Source organism: Triticum urartu, chromosome 7 (assembly GCF_003073215.2).
Source record: "Triticum urartu cultivar G1812 chromosome 7, Tu2.1, whole genome shotgun sequence".
Taxonomy (NCBI): domain Eukaryota; kingdom Viridiplantae; phylum Streptophyta; class Magnoliopsida; order Poales; family Poaceae; genus Triticum; species Triticum urartu.
In genome coordinates this window covers 569,598,933-569,622,800 of record NC_053028.1, presented here as the reverse complement: position 1 = coordinate 569,622,800, position 23,868 = coordinate 569,598,933, and the positions used below count along the sequence as shown (strand labels likewise).

At 41.7% G+C, this 23,868-nt stretch overlaps 1 long non-coding RNA gene across 5 annotated transcripts; it reads left to right on the top strand.

Moving 5' to 3' along the window:
- Positions 1–1,444: 1,444 nt before the first annotated feature.
- Positions 1,445–4,927, top strand: LOC125520757. 5 transcript variants are annotated; one of them, XR_007288811.1, is made up of 4 exons: positions 1,445–2,624; positions 2,707–2,738; positions 2,830–3,531; positions 3,720–4,927. It is a non-coding gene; the product is annotated as an uncharacterized LOC125520757 (long non-coding RNA). The 5 variants fall into 5 exon arrangements; XR_007288809.1 differs by having other exon boundaries at positions 2,830–4,006; positions 4,155–4,927; XR_007288810.1 differs by having other exon boundaries at positions 2,830–4,269; positions 4,363–4,927.
- Positions 4,928–23,868: the final 18,941 nt, after the last annotated feature.

Genomic DNA, 23,868 nt, shown 5'->3' with positions numbered 1-23,868 from the left:
TCACAATTTTTTATCCGAGGTGTATTCTTTTTTTGGTATGATCTTGATTTCTAGATGGCACCACTTCGCAGGCAGCAGGCTCTAGCCGCGGCAGCAGGAAAACGGACGACAACATCCTGTCATACATGCAGGATTCTGCATTTGGATAAAAGGAGTCCGGTAGATGTCAACAAAGGAGTGAAATAAGCATTTGTACTTTCCTTATTTTTGTGCAAATGAAAGGCTTGCGGAGACTATATTTCCGTGGCCTAATGGAACGGAATCTGATAAATCGATCTTGGTTACCAATCTGTCCGATGTAATTAATGAAGGACATGGCATTAGCAGGAGCTAGCCTACGCACAATGTGCACGGTGAGCAAATCCCTCTGTTTCTCAGCGACCAAATATTTCTTCTTTTGCTACTGAGTGAATCATCAGTTTTGTTTTGTTATGGCTACAAGCACTCCTGGCATCAGAAGATGGCTATATTGGCGAAAAGACTAGTGGTCTGTGTTTCACTTTTGGACATCTATGTGAGCAGCTTCCTCCTGCTTTCATTTATCAGCTCACAACACATGATTGGTGTTTGTGTGATTACTCAAGTTACAGCGATGTATTACATTAGGATCAAATAGCTAAAGTTTAAATACTCATAGATGGACATTGCTGTCAATTTTTAAGCTTTCACTGCAAACGTGATAAAATTCATATTGTACCCACTATGATTCCCCTGACTCATATTCATATTTCTAATTTCATGGATAAAAGTAGGCATGACATAATATGTCTTGTTCATTGTAACATTTTTTAGGCAGGCATTTATTCTTTTAGATAGTTGTTGTATTTTAGGAGGGTGTGGGATACTTTCCCCCATTTAACTAGCTTACAGAATATATTTTTATTTATGTCTCAATTTAACCAAAAAATTTCTACCATAAAGGCATGGCATAATTTCGTTGTAACAATTCTTCAGGTAGATATTTACCGGTTTAGATGTGTTCTGTTCTTTTAGAAGAGTGTGAGGATAATTTATTTTGTTGTGACAAACAGGAGGAGTTTGCGGAACCAGCGTGCTAGAATGTGATGGTCAAACTCATCGCCTGTGATTCATGCTCGTCGTGAAAGGTGGACAATGTGACCACGAGTGGCAACGAGTGCGATAACCCGGGTGGGTTGCTTGGACCATGCGAGGATTTGTTTTCCCCGTTGCAACGCATGGGCATATGTGCTAGTAATAATAATAAAGTACGGATTGAGTCTTTGGGTTTACCATCGTGGCGTTTTTTCAAAAACGTCTCTGTGATTTAGGGTAATACAACCCGCAGTCCACGGTTAAGTGAAAAACGTTTCGTTCGGCATGTTTTTCAGAAAAACACCTCATATTTTACATAATCAGCCCGCAGTCCACGATTAAGTGAAAGACGTTTCGTTCGGCATGTTTTTAAGAAAAACATCTCATATTTTACATAATCAGCCCGCAGTCCATCAACATCTGTTCCGAGCGAGATGGGGTCACGATCCAGACAACGCTGGGCGCGGTGGCGGCGATCTCCGGCCAGATCCGGTCGAGGAGTCGAGGCAGGTCCGGATCCTGTTCAGGGGACGGTGTGGAGGCGATCTACGAAGCGCGGGAGGAGGTCAGGCGGCGGGGCTTGAACTCCAAGTTCATGGCGGCGGCGTTCCTCACCGGTTCCGACCGAGATGGGGAGCTCTGGCGGAGTCTCTCCAGGATACGATGGCCCTGCACCTGTGAGGGACAGAGGGGAGGAGAGGACGCGAGAAGCGGCGTGAAAGTTCTGGTGGTGCCCGTCTCCTGCAACAGCTCTCTTGAGTACGGTCAGAGAGAGAGAGAGATGAGAGAGAGCCGGGAGGAAGAAGGAAAGGAAGGAGACTTCAGGAAGGGGCGGCGGGATCCTGCGGGGCTGGGTTGGAGCCCCGGTGGTAGCTTGCTCCGGTGGTGCTACTGCTGCTGCTGGACGACAGCCGATGGGACAAGGCCTAGGTAAGAGGAAAAACATGTGCTGCATTGACACATTTGATGCAGAGCAGCCACTGTAAGTTCCTCTCCCTTCTCTAATTAGTATTGAGATTCCATTGATATTTGATGGAGAGCAGCCACCAAAAGTTCCTCTTTTGATGCACCGAAAACATCTCTCTCTAATTTATTCTCAGCTACAAAATGACATGTATCTATGCTACTTACTAATGTGATGGATAATGCATGTGGATTGATTCATGAATTAGCAAAATATTTCATTTGAGATGTGCTAGAGAACGGTTTTGATCTAACTGAATAATACGAAGTATTTTAGTTTTGATGGTAATAGACGAGCAACTTTAGTTGTATTTGGTTTCAGTTTTTGTTTTCAGTATATGTTGGTCAGGATTCAACTTTGTTTATGTCCATGTTTTGCTGGTATAATGCATCATCAAGCTTTCTTTTTGTATGATGATATTGTGTAAATCAGCATATGGATGTGGAAAATATTCTTAGCGGCATTAGCCTAGACAAGGATGTTGATGGTTAATGGTTTACATCCCTTAAACATTGGTAATGTTGCCCTTAGAAGCTGGAAACCTGTGATTGTTTCTTGCGCTACAATATGGATTTATCTCATGGAAAGCACGCGTGGTGAAAGAAAGGTATTAGCCAATCCTACAAGTTTTGGTTTATTTTTCGGATAGTCCTTTTTGACTGATTAATCATGTGTGACGTTTCATGCAGTGATCTGTCCTAACCAGGAAGACAACGCTGAGGTAGTACAGGTTACATCTATGTTCAGAGATGAGGCTAAGATAAAAGATGCTCACAGTTTGTTCATAATTTGATTTGATGAGGAATCCATAGGGTGGCGGATGTTTGCTATGAGGTGGTGTATGTACGTGCTGCACCTCATGGCCGTGGCCTGCTTCCTGCAAGCCAATTTACTGCTTCTTCCGAGGTCATATAGTGATGCTATGGCACCGAGAATCTGGAGGTTAGTAATTCTATTCTATTCTTCTCTATTAAGAACAGTGTTATTTTTCATGATTTAGTGACTGATGAGTGCTAATAAATTAATTCAATCATATTGGGCCATCTGTTATAGAGCTAAACGAACCATCTGAAGTGGGATGCATTGCATTTTCCCAACAGAATTTACAGTAGCACCAAGAAGGGTTGTGTCCATCATCCTCATCATGTCCGATCTAGGCCGCCGGAGCACCAAGTCGCTGGCCTATTCTAACAAGTCCAGGCCCTCGAGGCAGCCCTTCTCGCCGTGGAAGGAGACCCCGATCTGTAGGAACGCCGGGTATGGTCCCGTAATTAACAACAAGACTCTCCTCTGTCCATCCGCATAACTCCCATGAAGAAAAATCTCTAAACTCCAGTCACCACCTTTATGTCGATCTAAGCGGTGGAGAGTTTGGTATGGTGGCAAATCAAGCAACTGCAGATGGAGTCATTCCATGTTACTGCATTGAGTTAGCATACGCGGCATGGATGATAGATCAAACCCAAGTGATTTGGATTCTCATGTTGGCTGCCTTCTCACAGTCGTGAACATCCGTGAGTGAATTTGGTTATTTAGAACAAAATCTAAGACTTGACCAAATGAAATTGGTATTTTGTTGAACTGAACGACACACATATTGCCTAACCGTAATTATGTTACCTATCACGACCTCATGTGCTCCTGAAGCAAGCTGATGTGTGTTGTGTGTACACGTTGTACACTGAATTGTTCATGCGAAAAGATACAGCAGTAGATACAATCTACGCCATGGAGCCGCTGGTGGGGCTCGACGAGGACGAGCGCTAGAAGGAGGTGTGCATGATGCCCAAACGTGGTGTCGAGGCCTTCCACATCCGCACCCAAGCTGCGTCACTACCAAGCTGCTACAAGCATACAGGGCCTTCCGTGTTCAAGCTGAAAAGGCAAGAAGATCTCATTATTAACATGGATAAAAAAGGTGGAACGTCTTCTTCAGTAGAATTACACAATGGTTGGCTGAAGCTTTGGATTGCTAAAGTACCAAGAAAGGTAAAAATCCATCTTTGGTGTATTTATTTTCAGAGAATTTATGTTGGAGATGAGCTTAAGAGAAGAAAGTATATAGATATGGTAAGTTGTCCTTACTGCTTCAAGGGGGAAGCATTTATCACTGCTTTTGGGGTTGTATTTATGTCAGATTCCTGGAGGAAGCTGTTAGTAATTTGTGATTTCTCGTGATCTAAAATTGTCGATCGGAAATTTTCTTCATCGAAGTCCATTCCAATCGCCAACAATTCTGTTTGCACACTCAGGTTTGTGCTTTTCTATGGTGATTTATTAAACATACTTTGGCTTACGATCCCCTTTGACGTACACTTGTGCCCTCCACTACACATTATTTTCAGTTTGCCAAATACTGTAGTAGGTAATGAACTACAGAAAGCGGATTGTTGAGTTTACCAAGCATAATGGCACACCTAATTTTGGCAAATCACCTGAAGAGTATTTCAAGCAAAGATGCGTTGAGATTTTCACATGACTATATGAGGTTACCATAAACTCCTGTATTGCCACAATAGCTTCTTTTAATGCAATAGGGAATTGTCTTTTTTTGTATCAGGTAAATAGTTCCTTTCTCACACTTTTTTCAGACTGAGATCGTGTGCTGCTGCTGTGTGGTGTTCTATTTCTGCTGTATTCTTTTTGCTTTTTTGGGGGGCTTCTTCTCATTCTTCTTTGGCACCTACGCTCTACTTGGGGAAACTTTGTACATGGCAATACATAGATTGGAATTGAGATTTGGAGCAATTTTGTTCGTTTTCCTGTGTACTGATGTTGCCATTATTTGTGCGATGATGCCATTATATTGTACAAAGGGAAGAGACAGTTAGAGAGATGGATAGAAATTACTAGCTACTGTATTTGTGTTGTAATTGTTTATTATTAAAGCTTATTGTTTATTGGTTGTTATTGCAGATTGTTGGGATATAAAGTCAATTTTGATTATTTCAAACTAATGTCAGGTTGAATAATTTGAACTAGACTACAACATGTTGATCTCGATGAGTTTGAACATGATTAACATGATTGTGCAATTATTAGTGAGTAAAACAGGTGGGTGAGGTATTTTTACTTCCGGTGGATGTTGTCATGCCGCGTTCATGGGCGTGTTAGTGGACACATCAATTTTTCCCCGTAGCAACGCACGGGCATATGTGCTAGTAAGTTAAAAACAAAGTAACGCCTTAAGCAAGATGACATGATGTAGAGGGATAGACTCGTGCAATATGAAGAAAACCCTATCTTTTTATCCTTAATGGCAACAATACAATACATGCATTGCTGCCCTTACTGTCACCGGGAAAGGACACCGCTAGATTGAACCTAAAGCTAAGCACTTCTCCCATTGCAAGAAAGCTCAATCTAGTAGGCCAAATCAAACTGATAATTCGAAGAGACTTGCAAAGATAACCAATCATACATAAAAGAATTCAGAGAAGATTCAAATATTATTCATAGACAGACTTGATCATAAACCCACAATTGATCGATCTCAACAAACACACCGCAAAAAGAAGATTACATCGAATAGATCTCCATAAGAGAGGGGGAGAACATTGTATTGAGATCCAAAAAGAGAGAAGAAGCCATCTAGGTACGAACTATGGACCCATAGGTCTGAAGTGAATTACTCACACTTCATCGGAGAGGCTATGGTGTTGATGTAGAAGCCCTCCGTGATCGATGCCCCCTCTGGCGGAGCTCCGGAACAGGCCCTAAGATGGGATCTCGTGGATACAGAAAGTTACGGCGATGGAATTAGGGTTTTTGCTCCGTATCTGATCGTTTGGGGGTACGTGGATATATATAGGAGGAAGAAGTACGTCGGTGGAGCAACAGGGGGCCCACGAGGGTGGGGGCGCGCCTGGTAGGGTAGGGCGCACCCCCCTACCTCGTGGCCTCCTGTTACGTGCCTTGACGTAGGGTCCAAGTCTCCTGAGTTGTATTCGGTGAGAAAATCACGTTCCCGAAGGTTTCATTCCGTTTGGACTCCGTTTGATATTCCTTTTCTTCGAAACCCTAAAACAGGCAAAAAAACAATTCTGGGCTGGGCCTCCGGTTAATAGGTTAGTCCCAAAAATAATATAAAAGTGGATAATAAAGCCCAATAATGTCCAAAACAGTAGATAATATAGCATGGAGCAATCAAAAATTATAGATACGTTGGAGACGTATCAAGCACCCCCAAGCTTAATTCCTGCTCGTCCTCGAGTAGGTAAATGATAAAAATAGAATTTTTGATGCGGAGTGCTACTTGGCACAATTTTAATGTAATTCTTCTTAATTATGGTATGAATATTCAGATCCGAAAGATTCAAGACAAAAGTTCATATTGACATAAAAATGATAATACTTCAAGCATACTAACAAAGCAATTATGTCTTCTCAAAATAACATGGCTAAAGAAAGTTATCCCTACAAAATCATATAGTCTGACTATGCTCCATCTTCACCACACAAAATATTTAAATCATGCACAACCCCGATGACAAGCCAAGCAATTGTTTCATACTTTTGACATTCTCAAAACTTTTTCAATCTTCACGCAATACATGAGCGTGAGCCATGGATATAGCACTATAGGTGGAATAGAGTGATGGTCGTGGAGAAGACAAAAAGGGAGAAGATAGTCTCACATCAACTAGGCGTATCAACGGGCTATGGAGATGCCCATCAATAGATATCAATGTGAGTGAGTAGGGATTGCCATGCAACAGATGCACTACAGCTATAAGTATATGAAAGCTCAAAAAGAAACTAAGTGAGTGTGCAGCCAACTTGCTTGCTCATGAAGACCTAGGGCAATTTGAGGAAGCCCATCATTGGAATATACAAGCCAAGTTCTATAATAAAAGATTCCCATTAGTATATGAAAGTGATAACATGAGAGACTCTCTACTATGAAGATCATGGTGCTACTTTGAAGCACAAGTGTGGTAAAAGGATAGTAACATTGTCCCTTCTCTCTTTTTCTCTCATTTTTTTTATTTTTTTATTTGGGCCTTTTCTCTTTTTTATGGCCTCTTTTCTTTCTCCTTTTTTTTTCGTCTGAAGTCTCATCCCGACTTGTGGGTGAATCATAGTCTCCATCATCCTTTCCTCACTTGGGACACTAATAATGATGATCATCACACTTTTATTTTTCTTACAACTCAATAATTACAACTCGATACTTAGAACAAAATATGACTCTATATGAATGCCTCCGGCGGTGTACCGGGATATGCAATGATGCATGAGTGACATGTATGAAATGATTATGAATGGTGGCTTTTCCACAAATACTATGTCAACTACATGATCATGCTAAGCAAATATGACAATGATGGAGTGTGTCATAAACGGAACGGTGGAAAGTTGCATGGCAATATATCAGAATGGCTATGGAAATGCCATAATAGGTAGGTATGGTGGCTGTTTTGAGAAAGGTATATGGTGGGTGTATGATACCGGCGAAAGGTGCGCGATATTAGTGAGGCTAGCAAAGGTGGAAGGGTGAGAGTGCGTATAATCCATGGACTCAACATTAGTCATAAAGAACTCATATACTTATTGAAAAAATCTACAAGTTATCAAAGCAAAGTATTACGCGCATGCTCCTAGAGGGATAGATTGGTAGGAAAAGACCATCGCTCGTCCTCGACCGCCACTCATAAGGAAGACAATCAATAAATAAATCATGCTCCGACTTCATCACATAACAGTTCACCATACGTGCATGCTACGGGAATCACAAGCTTCAACACAAGTATTTCTCAAATTCACAACTACTCAACCAGCATGACTTTAATATCACCATCTCCATATCTTAAAACAATTATCAAGTATCAAACTTATCATAATATTCAACACACTCATAAGAGAGTTGTATTATTAATCTTGCATACCAAGCATATTAGGATTTTAAGCAAATTACCATGCTATTAAGACTCTCAAAATAATCTAAGTGAAGCATGATAGATCAATAGTTTCTATAAAACAAATCCACCACCGTGCTCTAAAAGATATAAGTGAAGTACTAGAGCAAAATTATATAACTCAAAAGATATAAGCGAAGCACATAGAGTATTCTAACAAATTCCAAATCATATATGGCTCTCTCAAAAGGTGTGTACATCAAGGATGATTGTGGTAAACTAACAAGCAAAGACTCAAATCATACAAGACGCTCCAAGCAAAACACATATCATGTGGTAAATAAAAATATGGCTCCAAGTAAAGTTACCGATAGAAGTAGACGAAAGAGGGGATGCCTTCCGGGGCATCCCCAAGCTTTGGATTTTAGGTGTCCTTAGATTATCTTGGGGGTGCCATGGGCATCCCCAAGCTTAGGCTCTTGCCACTCCTTGTTCCATAATCCATCAAATCTTTACCCAAAACTTGAAAACTTCACAACACAAAACTTAAAGTAGAAAATCTCGCGAGCTCCGTTAGCGAAAGAGAATAAAAGATCACTTCAAGGTACTGTAATGAACTCATTATTTATTTATATGGGTGTTATACTTACTGTATTCCAACTTCTATATGGTTTATAATCTAATTTACTAGCCATAGATTCATCAAAATAAGCAAACAACACACGAAAAACAGAATCTGTCAAAAACAGAACAGTATGTAGTAATCTTTAGATAGCGCAAGATCTGGAACCCCAAAAATTCTAAAATAAATTGCTGAACGTGAGTAATTTATCTATTAATCATCTGCAAAAAGAATTAACTAAATATCACTTTCCAAATAAAAATGACAGCAGTTCTCGTGAGCGCTAAAGTTTCTGTTTTTTACAGCAAGTTCAACAAGACTTTCCCCAAGTCTTCCCAACGGTTCTACTTGGTACAAACACTAATTAAACACAAAAAAACACAACTAAAACAGACGCTAGATAATTTATTTATTACTAAACAGGAGAAAAAATTAAGGAATAAAAATAAAATTGGGTTGCCTCCCAACAAGCGCTATCGTTTAACGCCCCTAGCTAGGCATAACAAGCAAGAATAGATCTAGGTATTGCCATATTTGGTAGGAAATTCTTCAATGAGGCATCTACCATCTTTAGGAATTTCTTTATTTTTATTAATTATCAAATTTTTAGGCACAACATCGAAAAATTCATTTGTAACAAATGGTTCCTTACTGATAGCAAAAATATTGGGATGAACACTTATAGATTTGAGATCCGCATTTTCCTTAATAGATGATTCACCCTTATTTTTTGGAACGTACACAAGTTTGGCAACTTTAGTGGAAGGACTCGGAGTATTCTTTACGGAAGAAAAAACGATTCCCAAGTTGGTAATAATATTCTCAAGTTTATCGATCCTAACGGAATCGTGATTTATTTTCTCATTAACTATGGGTTCCTTTTCTTTAATATCTTTCAAAGTAACTCCTACTTTAGATCCATATTGAGAGATTCGGCTGTGGATCTTTTTATCCAAATTTTCAATTAACTCTATGGTAGCAACCTTATTTTCAATAATCTCAAGCCTTTGTATTACATGCTCCAAAGTTAATATAGTTCCATTAACCAAGAGAGGGGGTGAGCGAAATAAATCTAACATAGCATTATAAGATTCAAAAGTATGGATACCCAAAAGTTCTCTCCGGTAATAGTATCAAGAACATAACGGTGCCAAGGAGTAATGCCTACATAAAAATTGCGAAGGAGAATGGTAGTAGATTGCTTCCTAGTAGATTTATTTTGAGCATTGCAAATTCTATACCAAGCATCTTATAGATTTTCACCCTCCCTTTGCTTAAAATTTAGAATTTCATTCTCGGGAGACAACGGAGAAGATAAGGGACTAGCCATAACGACAAGCAAACAAACTAACACACAAGCAAACAAAAAGCAAGCGGACAAAAAGAGGCAAAAAGAGGGAGGACAGAGAGAGAGAGAGGGCGAATAAAACGGCAAGGGTGAAGTGGGGGGAGAGGAAAACGAGAGGCAAATGGCAAATAATGTAATGCGGGAGATAAGCGTATGTGATGGGTACTTGGTATATTGACTTTTGCGTAGACCTCCCCGGCAACGGCGCCAGAAATCCTTCTTGCTACCTCTTTTAGCACTGCGTTGGTTTTCCCCGAAGAGGAAGGGATGATGCAGCAAAGTAGCATAAGTATTTCCCTCAGTTTTTGAGAACCAAGGTATCAATCCAGTAGGAGGCTACGCGCGAGTCTCTCGCACCTGCACAAAACAAATAAATCCTCGCAACCAACGTAAATAGGGGTTGTCAATCCCTATAGGGCCACTTACGAGAGTGAGATCTGATAGATATGATAAGATAATACTTTTGGTATTTTTATGATAAAGATGCAAAGTAAAATAAAGGCAAAATAAATAGCAAAGTAAATTACTAAGTAGTAGGAGATTGATATGATAAAGATAGACCTGGGGGCCATAGGTTTCACTAGTGGCTTCTCTCGAGAGCATAAGTATTCTACGATGGGTGAACAAATTATTGTTGAGCAATTGACAGAATTGAGCATAGTTATGATAATATCTAGGTATGATCATGTATATAGGCATCACGTCCGAGACAAGTAGACCGACTCCTGCCTGCATCTACTACTATTACTCCACTCATCGACCGCTATCCAGCATGCATCTAGAGTATTAAGTTAAAAACAGAGTAACGCCTTAAGCAAGATGACATGATGTAGAGGGATAGACTCATGCAATATGAAGAAAACCCCATCTTGTTATCCTCGATGGCAACAATACAATACGTGCCTTGCTGCCCTTACTGTCACCGGGAAAGGACACCGCAAGATTGAACCCAAAGCTAAGCACTTCTCCCATTGCAAGAAAGATCATCTAGTAGGCCAAACCAAACTGATAATTCGAAGAGACTTGCAAAGATAACCAATCATACATAAAAGAATTCAGAGAAGATTCAAATATTATTCATAGATACACTTGATCATAAACCCACAATTCATCGGTCTCAACAAACACGCCGCAAAAAGAAGATTACATCGAATAGATCTCCACAAGAGAGGGGGAGAACATTGTATTGAGATCCAAAAAGAGAGAAGAAGCCATCTAGCTACTAACTATGGATCCGTAGGTCTGAAGTAAACTACTCACACTTCATCGGAGAGGCTATGGTGTTGATGTAGAAGTCCTCCGTGATCGATGCCCCCTCCGGCGGAGCTCCGGAACAGGCCCCAAGATGGGATCTCGTGGATACAGAAAGTTACGGCGGTGGAATTAGGGTTTTTGCCCCGTATCTGATCGTTTAGGGGTACGTGGATATATATAGGAGGAAGAAGTACGTCGGTGGAGCAACAGTGGGCCCACGAGGGTGGGGGCGCGCCTGGTAGGGTAGGGCGCGCCCCCTACCTCGTGGCCTCCTGTTACGTGCCTTGACATAGGGTCCAAGTCTCCTGAGTTGTATTCGGTGAGAAAATCACGTTCCCGAAGGTTTCATTCCGTTTGGACTCCGTTTGATATTCCTTTTCTTCGAAACCCTAAAATAGGCTAAAACAGCAATTCTGGGCTGGGCCTCCGGTTAATAGGTTAGTCCCAAAAATAATATAAAAGTGGATAATAAAGCCCAATAATGTCCAAAACAGTAGATAATATAGCATGGAGCAATCAAAAATTATAGATACGTTGGAGACGTATCATCGTGCGAGCACCTTAAAGGGTCCATCCGCTCGGGGTCGAAGCTTGGACTTGCGTTCTTGTGGAAAACGGTCCTTGCGAAGGTGTAGACACACGAGATCACCAATGTTGAAGACCATAGGGTGCTTGTTGAAGTTGAGCTTGGACGCAAGGCTTTGAACTGGGAGCTCGATGGTGTTCCTTGTATCTTCATGCACCTTCTTGAGTTGTGTCGCTCTTGCACTAGCGTCCAAATTGATGCGCTCTTGGAGTGGTAGAGGGAGAATGTCCAATGGTGACAAAGGGTTGAAGCCGTAGGCGACCTCGAAGGGGGACTTGCCGGTTGTTGAGTGTCTTGCTCGGTTGTAGGTGAACTCGGCGATAGGTAGGCACTCCTCCCACTCCTTGATGTTCTTCTTGATGAGTACCCGAAGTAGAGTGGAGAGTGTGCGGTTGGTAACTTCCGTTTGGCCGTCGGTTTGTGGATGATATGCCGTAGAGAAAAGTAGCTTGATTCCTAGCTTGGCGCATAGGGTCTTCCAAAAGTAGCTAAGGAACTTGACGTCATGATCCGAGACGATAGTCTTTGGCACTCCATGTAGATGCAATATTTCCCTACAAAAGAGATTAGCAACATGTGAAGCATCATCTATCATGTTGCAAGGAATGAAATGTGCCATTTTTGAGAAACGGTCCACAATGACAAGTACCGAATCCTTCCCATTTCGAGTCCTAGGCAAACCAAGTACAAAGTCCATGCTAATGTCTTCCCAAGGTAGATATGGAATTGGCAGAGGCATATAAAGGCCGTGGGATTGAGCTTTGGACTTAGCTTTGCGACATGTAGAGCATCGGTTGGTGAAGCGGTTGACGTCGCGAAACATCTTTGGCCAAAAGTAGTTCTCCAAGAGCGTAGCGAACGTCTTGTCGCGTCCAAAATGTCCCATTAAGCCTCCTCCATGAGATTCCTGCAAAAGCAACAAATGAAGAGAAGACTCAGGGATGCAAAGTTTGTTAGCTCTCATAAGATATCCATCTTTGATTTAATAGCGTTCCCAAGTGGTGTGCGATAAACACTTGGCATAAGGAGTAGAAAAAGTAGGATCATGCTCATACAAGTCTTTGATATGCTCAAAACCAATGACATCCAACTCAAGTTGAGTGACTAGCATGCATATGCGGGAAAGGGCATCCACCACAATGTTTTCCTTACCCTTAATGTACTTTATGACATAAGGAAAAGACTCAATAAATTCACTCCATTTAGCATGATGCTTGTTCAACTTGGTTTAGCCCTTAAGATACTTGAGCGTTTCATGATCGGTATGAATGATAAACTCATGAGGGCAAAGATAGTGTTCCCATTCATGCAAAACTCGGACTAAAGCATATAGCTCTTTGTCATAGATGGGGTAATTGAGTTGCGCGCCGGAGAGTTTCCCACTAAAGTAAGCTATGGGGCGCTTCTCTTGCGTTAACACACCTCCTATGCCATTACCACTAGCATCACAATGAATTTCAAAGGGTTTGTCAAAGTTGGGTAAAGCAAGCACGGGAGCATGAGTAAGCAAGTTCTTAAGCTCATTGAAAGCAGTATCTTGGGATGGTCCCCAAACAAAAGGCGCATTCTTCTTGCTCAAAGCATGCAAAGGCGAAGCAATGGTGCTAAAATCCTTCACAAAGCGACGATAGAAACCCGCAAGGCCAAGAAAGCTACGCACTTGTTGCAAATTGGTTGGTTGAGGCCAAGTCTTAGTAGCATTGATATTGGACTCATCAACATGAACACCCTTAGAGGAAACAATAAAACCCAAGAAAACGAGATTGTCAACGCCAAAAAGGCATTTCTCCATATTAGCATAGAGATGCTCTTTTCGAATAGTTTGTAAAACGGTTCGAACATGGGTGACATGATCTTTAAGAGATTTTCTATAAAAAAGGATATCATCAAAGTAGACCACAACAAATATACCAATGTAAGGGCGAAAGACATGATTCATAAGACACATAAAAGTACCCGGTGCTTCCGATAAACCCATAGGCATGACTAACCACTCATACAAGCCAAACTTGGTTTTGAAAGCGGTTTTCCGTTCATCACCCTCTTGTATGCGGATTTGATAGTAACCACTCTTAAGATCAATTTTAGAAAAGATAGTGGCACCGCTAAGCTCATCAAGCATATCATCTAGGCGTGGAATGGGATACCTATAGAGAATGGTGATAGCATTGATAGGTCTACAATCAGAGCACATGCGAAAGCTACCGTCTCGTTTTGGCACAAGAATGACCGGGACGGCACAATGGCTCAAACTTTCACGCACATGTCCATGGTCTATGAGGTGCTTTACTTGCCTTTGTATTTCTTTGGTTTCTTCAAGGTTGACGCGGTAGGGAGCTTTGTTCATAAGCGGTGCTCCGGGGATGAGGTCGATGCGGTCCTCAATGCCTCATAGTGGAGGTAGTCCCAGAGGTAGCTCGTCGGGGAAAACATCGTGAAAAATTCCTGCAAAAGAGAAGACACCACTAGAGGAAGAGTGTGAGAAGTGTTAGTTTGTGGTGCATTTTCCTTGCACAAAAGGACGTAGTGTAGGACACTAGATGGGTTCTCACACACTCCTCTTATCTCACTTTTGGTGGCAAATAGGACTAAGTTCTTCTTGTCGCTCATCGTGGAGGTGTTTGATTTGGGCTTGTGGCGCTCACTCTCTTTTTGGTGGCTCGCTCTCTCACTATGATCTCCACGATGGGTGGCTTGCTTGTCGGCGATCACTTGGCTTGGAGACATGGGACGAAGTACGTACTCCTTGCCCTTCATCTTGAAGATGTAGTGGTTCGTTCGGCCGTTGTGGATGACTCCTCTATCAAATTGCTATGGGCGTCCAAGGAGAAGATGGAAAATGGTCATTGGAACGACGTCGCACTCCAAGGTGTCTTCGTAGGCACCAATTTTGAAGGAGACTTGTACTCGGTGCTCGACTTGGATAGTGCCGGAGTCGCTAAGCCATTGCACTTTGTATGAATGTGGGTGCTTTGTCTTGAGCAATTGGAGCTTGGAGCAAAGTTCTCACTTGCGAGGTTATGACAACTCCCTCCATGGATGACGACCTTGACGGATCGTCCATTGATGCCGGCCTTGGTGTGGAATATGTGGCATCTTTGTTCTTCTTCTTGTTGATGTTAGAGAGTCAAGACCTTGGAGACGACAAGAGCGGGACTTGAATCTTCATCGAAAAAGACTTGTTCCTCTTCATCGTTCACTTGCCGGTGCATGGCGACTTGCTCGATGGCGTCCATTTCTTCTTCACTCATTGAGTCGTAAGTGCCGTCGTCGTTGAGGATCATGGTCCGCTTGTTGGTGCACTCATAGGACTTGTGGCCTCAGCCTCCGCATGTGAAGCATTTGAAGGAACTCTTCTTGACGGTCTCATCGGTGGGGGTTGAGGATGATGAAGCTCTCGGCTTGAAGTTGCTCGTAGTAGGAGGATGACTTGGAGTTGACGAAGCTTTCTTGGAACTCGACTTGTCGATGTTGCTAGTAGAAGGCTTGGTAGACGGTGTTGGAGTCATTGAAGCTTGGTTGTTGGAGAAACTGTATGTCTTGGAAGAGAACTTGGCATACTTGAAATCATCTTGCACTGGGCGTTCCACTTTGGTAGCTTGATGCACTAGCTTGATGAGGTTCGAGTATGGTTGGAAGTTGGCGATCTTCTTGATAGGATGGTTGAGTACATTCAAGAAACGTGCCATAGTTTGCTCATCATCTTCCGTGACATTGGCTCTTATCATGGCAATCTCCATCTCCTTGTAGTACTCTTCAACACTCTTGGTTCCTTGCTTGAGTTGTTGGAGTTTCTTGAAGAGGTCGCGGTTGTAGTAGGTAGGCACGAAGCGTGCTCTCATGACATCCTTCATTTGTGCCCAAGTAGTGATGGGTGGTTCACCTCTTGCCTCTCGACGCTCGATGACTTGTTCCCACCTAATGAGGACATAGTCTTGGAACTCAAGGGATGCCATCGCGATCTTCTTCTCTTCTTCATAGTTGTGCAAACGGAATATTTTGTCGACCTTCAATGCCCATGAAAGGTACTCTTCGGGATCATTGTTTCCGTTGAACTTGGGCATGGTGAACTTCAGCTTTCCGTAGCGTTGCTCTTCATTGTGTTGGGGTCGGGGATGACGATGTCCGTGTTGTAGATGATTGTCAAGCTCGTGTCGCTCTTGGTGAGGAGGGTTGTCAACCTCATGTTGATCTTGTCGTGGAGGATTTCCATTGTCGTCATGCTCTTGAACTTGATGTTCTTGGTGAGCTTGTGGAGGAGCTTGTCGAGCTCGAGGAGGAGCTTGAGGAACTTGACGATGCACGCGAGCTTGAAATCTCCGTTCTTGAATTTCTTCGCGAAGTGCTTCTTCTTGTTCTCGAGCTTGTCGGCCTTGGTTGGCTATGGCTCGACTTGAATCTTGAAGGGTTTGTTGCGCCGCAAGTGCTTGAGCTTCATGTAGTTTTTGTTCTTGGCGTTGTGCCTCGGCATCTTGTGCAACTCGGTGGAGACGCGCTCGCTCTTCCTCTTCATGTTGGCGTTGTCGTTGCTGTTCTCGTGCTAGCACAAAAGCCTCTTGGGTTTGACGTCATCAGAGCTATTGAGAATCGGTGTCGCGTAGAGGATTGAGGCTTGCTTTACGATCGTTGCATGCGGCACGGCGTAGAGTGTTCGATGTCGGTGTACTTGAGCCGGAGAGGGTGAAGTCGGAGTGTCGACTTGAGCGAGTCCTTCTTGATGAAGACGAAGTGGAAGAAGAGCGGTTGAGCAACAAAGCGCGAATTTCGTCCATCCTTTCGTCATTCTCTTGCTTGTGATCGTCGTGCTTGTGGTCCAAGTAGTCCCTTGTACGTTTCTCGGAGAGTCGCAAGTCGGCGGCGAGGTTGTCAATGCGTTCACTCATGGCTTGTTGCTCTTGAGAAAAGCACGTTGTGCACCAAAGAGGTGGCTCTTGGTGACGTAGGATTTCATGTCGTCATCATGCTCAATGAAGAGTGGGTTGGTAGAAGTACTTGGCCTATCCATCATTCCAAGACAAATGTGAGTGGTAGAAAGATAAGAACGAATACCAAATGTACCTTGACTGAAGTTGAAAGTGGATCGATGATCACTCCAATGTAGGACAAGGAAATAACACAATTGGTACTAGCTCTTGTCGGTTTCTCACACCTACACAAGTAAAAGCTTATGGTGGAGCTTGGTTAGGATGGTGGCACAAAATTTTATGCAATTGTAAGTGAGCTTCAATAATGCTAGAAAAGATTCGCAAGATGCAAAGTAACAAGTAGACCAAGCATATAAGGTACACGGAAACACATACACAAATAGAAAAGTGGGATTGGGCAACCAAGGATGAGCCAAAATGTGGAATCCACAAAAATGCTCTTGTTGCACAACACTAGAGAGACGCTAGCACGATTGCACAATAGGCGGATACAAGAACTTGTGCACAACCTACGTAGCAAAAATGCAACGACTTCTATCCCAAGTATGTTCTATGCAAGGTGTTTCTATGATATGATCCAAAATGATCTAGTATGACAATCTTAATGTTGTATGATACTACGGTTCTTGCTTAAAAGCTCTTTGCTTATCTTTCCTATTTGCTTAAAAGCTTGTTTGGCTCTTTGATGGTGGAGCTCTTTTCTCATGCGATGCTTCACGAACCAAGATAGCAATTGTGTATGCGATGACAACTTTGTGACACAAAAGATGATACCAATATATGCAACAATGATGTATGTATGCTATGTGAAGTATGATCACTAATGTGCACAAGTATCGTTGCCGGCAATACTCAATGGCTAGTCTCGATGGGTAAGAAACGCAAAGGAGTAAGGCTATGATGGCTATCAATGTAATGGCAAGAATGATGTATCACGATACCAAGACGAGGTTACCGTTCCTGCTTATGGTATGGTGTCAAAATGGTGGACCGAATACCAAGATGTAGTCGAGGTGGTCGTTGTTGATGACGCGTCCGTGGCGAAGATGAGCGGCGGTGATGTCGATGTTGAACCGTACCTAGATAGCCGAAACACAAAAGGATACGGAACCACAACTCAAATTCTCAAAACTTGAAGTGGCAACACGTGTCGAGTGTGAAACGGGTAAGCAATGGTGGTGGTATGCAGAAGTGGTGATGGTGTATCGGTGGTAGGAATGCGTATGCGGAAATGTGGGGCGATGGTGGTGCAAAACTGAAAGAAATTCAGTTTCGTCAGGGTTCGTCGGACGTCCGGGCTGGGTCGGACGTCCGGTGCCTGGGCGAAATTCGGGCACGGGATGAACTTCACGTGTTCGTGATGGAGATGTGGGAAATCGCCGAATCCAGAGGATTTTGTGGATGGAAAGGGCGGAGACAAGGGGGGAAAAGCTTGATCCACTCAAAACAAAGCAAATCCATGGATCAAATCCAACAAAATTTCAACATACCAACAAATCACAAAAAAAATTTGGGGCTATTTTTGTGGGGAATTTTTGAATTAGGATGGAAAACAACAAAAAACTAGGCTAGAAACACAACTGGGAGGCTCCGAAATCGTGATTATCGTGGCTCATGATACCAAGATGATGTAGGGTAGGAACCCTATGGGCCGATCTTTCACGAAAGGAGCGGATCCTGTGATGAACATGAAGAACACGAGGTGGAAAAGAGGGATAACACAAGGGAAACACAAGAGAATCACTAAACCAACACAAGAAAGTCACACATGTGCTAGATCCTCGAATACATGGGGTTCACACGGTACACGGTCAACTAAGGACGATACAAGGGTAACGGTCTTCTCCATGAGGAGGTCTTGATGTTCTTCCCTAAAGAGGGGTCTTGAATCCGCTTGGGGGATCTTCTCCGTAGGAGGCTCGAATCTCCGAGGAGAAGGTAAGCAAGTGGATGAGCAAAGCTCTCACACAAAATATGAGCTAATCCTTTGCTAACCCTAGAAAGTTGGACGGGGTGGAGTATATATAGTTTAAGTGCAAAAGAGGGGGGCGAAGGGGTACATGGGCTGTGGCCCAACACTAAACAGTGCACAGGCGTCGGACGTCCGGAGGTCACCGGTCGTCCGGAGGCTCGCGAGGGTCCGGACGTCCGATGCCTGTCGGACGTCCGTAGATTCGGCTCGGGTGGTCTTCGGTCGGACGTCTGGTCGGGGTCGGTCGTCCGAGGAGCGTCGGTCATCCGTGGAGCATCGTAAGTCCATAGTTTTGGCTCGGGTGTGGAAGTGTCGGACGTCCGGTCTGGGTCGGACGTCCAGAGCCTGGAGGTCGTCGGACGTCCAGTCTTGGCCGGTCGTCCGGAGCCTGTAGCTTCTTTTTCATCACTTCTTCTTCTCCGTCTTCACGTCCATCTTCCTCTTCTTATTCTCCTTGCTCCTTAGCTTATCCATGGTACCTGAGTATGCACAATGTGTCCGTATGAGGTAGTAGCCATGTCTCATGTGCATCGAAGTGGAAACATGAGAGGAGTGATGTCACCTCGGTTTCGAGAGCTCTTGCGCGTGCTCGTGTCATGGGTCCAATAGGTGTCGTAGGAGATGTAGTTGGGTCCATGGGGATGGCCTTGGGATGCTCCGCGTCACTCCCGATCTATTCTGCTCCTCGATGTTTCTAGGTATATTGATATATATATATATAGGCGAAAGAAGTCGATCAGGGGAGCCACGAGGGGCCCACGAGGGTGGGGGCACGCCCAGGGGGCAGGCGCACCTCCCTGCCTCGTGGCCACCTCGAAGCTTCCCTGACGTAAACTCCAAGTCTCCTGGATTGCTTCCGTTCCAAAAATAACTTTCCCGAAGGTTTCATTCCGTTTGGACTCCGTTTGATATTCCTTTTCTTCGAAACACTAAATAGGCAAGAAAACAACAATTTGGGCTAGGCCTCCAGTTAATAGATTAGTCCCAAAAATAATATAAAAGTGTAAAATAAAGCCCATAAACATCCAAAACAGATAATATAATAGCATGGAACAATAAAAAATTATAGATACGTTGGAGACGTATCAGCATCCCCAAGCTTAATTCCTGCTCGTCCTCGAGTAGGTAAATGATAAAAACAGAATTTTTGATGTGGAATGCTTTCTAGAATATTCTTCAATGTATTTTTCTCTATTGTGGCATGAATGTTCAGATCCGAAAGATTCAAGATAAAAGTTTAATATTGACATAGAAATAATAATACTTCAAGCATACTAACTAAGCAATCATGTCTTCTCAAAATAACATGGCCAAAGAAAGCTATCCCTACAAAATCATATAGTCTGGCAATGCTCTATCTTCATCACACAAAATATTTAAATCATGCACAACCCCGATGACAAGCCAAGCAATTGTTTCATACTTTTGATGTTCTCACACTTCTTCAATCTTCACGCAATACATGAGTGTGAGCCATGGATATAACACTGTAGGTGGAATAGAATGGTGGTTGTGCAGAAGACAAAAAAGAACATAGCCTCACATCAACTAGGTGTATCAACGGGCTATGGAGACGCCCATCAATAGATATCAATGTGAGTGAGTATGGATTGCCATGCAACGGATGCACTAGAGCTATAAGTGTATGAAATCTCAAAAAGAAACTAAGTGGGTGTGCATCCAACTCGCTTGCTCATGAAGACCTAGGGCATTTTGAGGAAGCCCATCATTGGAATATACAAGCCAAGTTCTATAATGAAAAATTCCCACTAGTATATGAAAGTGACAACATAGGAGACTCTCTATCATGAAGGTCATGGTGCTACTTTGAAGCACAAGTGTCGTAAAAGGATAGTAGCATTGCCCCTTCTATCTTTTTCTCTCATTTTTTCATATTTTGTTATTTGGGCCTTTTCTATTTATTTTATGGCCTCTTTTTCTCTTTTTTTTCGTCCGAAGTCTCATCCCGATTTGTGGGGGAATCATAGTCTCCATCATCCTTTCCTCACATGGGACAATGCTCTAATAATGATGACCATCACACTTTTATTTACTTACAACTCAAGAATTACAACTCGATACTTTGAACAAAATATGACTCTATATGAATGCCTCCGGCGGTGTACCAGGATGTGCAATGACTCATGAGTGACATGTATGAAAGAATTATGAACGGTGGCTTTGCCACAAATACGATGTCAACTACATGATCATGCAAAGCAATATGACAATGATGGAGCGTGTCATAATAAACGGAACGGTGGAAAGTTGCATGGCAATATATCTCGGAATGGCTATGGAAATTCCATCATAGGTAGGTATGGTGGCTGTTTTGGGGAAGGTAAATGGTGGATTTAAGGTACCGGCGAAAGTTGCGCGGTACTAGAGAGGCTAGCAATGGTGGAAGGGTGAGAGTGCGTATAATCCATGGACTCAACATTAGTCATAAAGAACTCACATACTTTTTGCAAAAAATTATTAGTTATCGAAACAAAGTACTACATGCGTGCTCCTAGGGGGATAGATTGGTAGGAAAAGACCATCGCTCGTCCCCGACCGCCACTCGTAAGGAAGGCAATCAATAAATAAATCACGCTCCGACTTCATCACATAACGGTTCACTATACGTGCATGCTAGGGAATCACAAACTTCAACACAAGTATTTCTCAAATTCACAACTACTCAACTAGCATGACTCTAATATCACCATCTCCATATCTCAAAACAATCATAAAGAATCAAACTTGTCATAGTATTCAATGCACCTTATATGAAAGTTTTTATTATATCCCTCTTGGATGCCCATCATATTAGGACTAAATTCATAACCAAAGCAAATTACCATGCTATTCTAAAGACTCTCAAAATAATATAAGTGAAACACGAGAGTTCATCTATTTCTTCAAAATAAAACTACAGTCGTGCTCTAAAAGATATAAGTGAAGCACTAGAGCAACGATAAACTACTCCGAAAAATATAAGTGAAGATCAATGAGTAGTCGAATAGTTATGCAACTATGTGAAGACTCTCTAACATTTAAGAATTTAAGATCTTGGTATTTTATTCAAACAGCAAGAAAAACAGAAGAAAATAAAATGACGCTCCAAGCAAAACACATATCATGTGGTGAATAAAAATATAGCTCCAAGTAAAGTTACCGATGAACGAAGACGAAAGAGGGGATGCCTTCCGGGGCATCCCCAAGCTTAGGCTCTTGGTTATCCTTGAATATTACCTTGGGGTGCCTTGGGCATACCCAAGATTAGGCTCTTGCAACTCCTTATTCCATAGTCCATTGAATCTTTACCCAAAACTTGAAAACTTCACAACACAAAACTTAACAGAAAAATCTTATGAGCTTCGTTAGTATAAGAAAATAAATCACCACTTCAAGGTACTGTAATGAACTCATTACTTATTTATATTGGTGTTAAACCAACTGTATTATAACTTTTCTATGGTTTATAAACTCTTTTACTAGCCATAGATTCATCAAAATAAGCAAACAACACATGAAAAACAGAATCTGTCAAAAACAGAACAGTCTGTAGTAATATGTATCAAACGTATACTTCTGGAACCCCAAAAATTCTAAAATAAATTGGTGGACGTGAGGAATTTATCTTTTAATCTTCTGCAAAAATAATTAAGTAAATAGCACTCTCCAATAAAAAAATGGCAGCAAATCTCGTGAGCGCTAAAGTTTCTGTTTTTTACAGTATGATCGCAAAGACTTTCCCCAAGTCTTCCCAAAGGTTCTACTTGGCACAAGCACTAATTAAAAGAATAAAACCACATATAAACATAGGCTAGATAAATTATTTATTGCTAAACATGAGCAAAAAGCAAGTAAAAAAATAAAAATTGGGTTGCCTCCTGACAAGCGCTATCGTTTAACGCCCCTAGCTAGGCATGATGATTCCAATGATGCTCACATAAAAGATAAGAATTGAAATATAAAGAGAGCATCATGAAGATTATGACTATCACATTTAAGTCTAACCCACTTCCTATGCATAGGGATTTTGTGAGCAAACCACTTATGGGAACAATAATCAACTAGCATAGGAAGGCAAAGCAAGCATAACTTTGAAACTTTAAGCACATAGAGAGGAAACTTGATATTATTGCAATTCCTACAAGCATATATTCCTACCTAATAATAATTTTCAGTAGCATCATGAATGATTTCAATAATATAACCATCACATAAAGCATTGCTTCCATGATCTAAAAGCATAGAAAATTTACTACTCTCCACATAAGCAAAATTCTTCTCATTCGGAATAGTGGGAGTATCATAAGAAACTCGAATACTATAAATTGTTTCCACATTAAAAGAGTAATTTTCAGAAAATGGGTAATCATAATCATGACAAGTTTTATAATATAATCATCACTACTTTTTATAGCATATGTATCATCACAATAATCATCATAAGTAGCAACTTTGTTCTCATCATAATCAATTGAAACCTCTTCCAAGATAGTGGAATCATTACTAAATAAAGTCATGACCTCTCCAAATCCACTTTCATAATTATAATCATCATAAGTAGGAGGCATGCTATCATCATAATAATTTTGCATATCGAAACTTGGGAGACTACAAATATCACCTTCATTAAACATATCATCCCCAAGCTTGGGACAAACATTAATTGCAGCAAATATATTTTCAAACTTGTCATTCTCATCAAACATAGCATCCCCAAGCTTGGGACTTTTCATATCATAAGCATAATCACTCTCATCATTAATAGTATGGATAGCACCAATAGTATAACAATTATCCTCATCACAATGAGTAATAGGAGCAACATTATTTGGGAGGGATACATTTTTACCTTTGCTTCTCTGTCTTTTCTTTTTCTTCTTCACATCATGTGTGGGTTTAAATTTTTTTGGGAGCTCCTTATTAATGAGATTGGTTGAATAGGAGGCTCCTCCTCGTTACCTGATTCATCATAAGAAATAATAGGAGAATATTGGGAAGTCTCTTCCCTTTCATTAGTATTCTCTTCATCTTCTATTTGTTTTCTTTTCTTTATGTAATTGCCAATATAAGGATTTTCAATGCAATTCACCGCACAATACATATAAATTTCCTCTAGATCAAAATCAAGAACTTTATCAAGGACAAATTCTGGAAGATCCTTAGTTATACGTTTCATTTCTTCATAACCCAAAAGCAAACTAAGTTCATTATGATGTGCAAGGGAAATCACTTGGACACGATACGATCATGAAACAATTTGCATTGGTTATTGAAATGATCATGTTC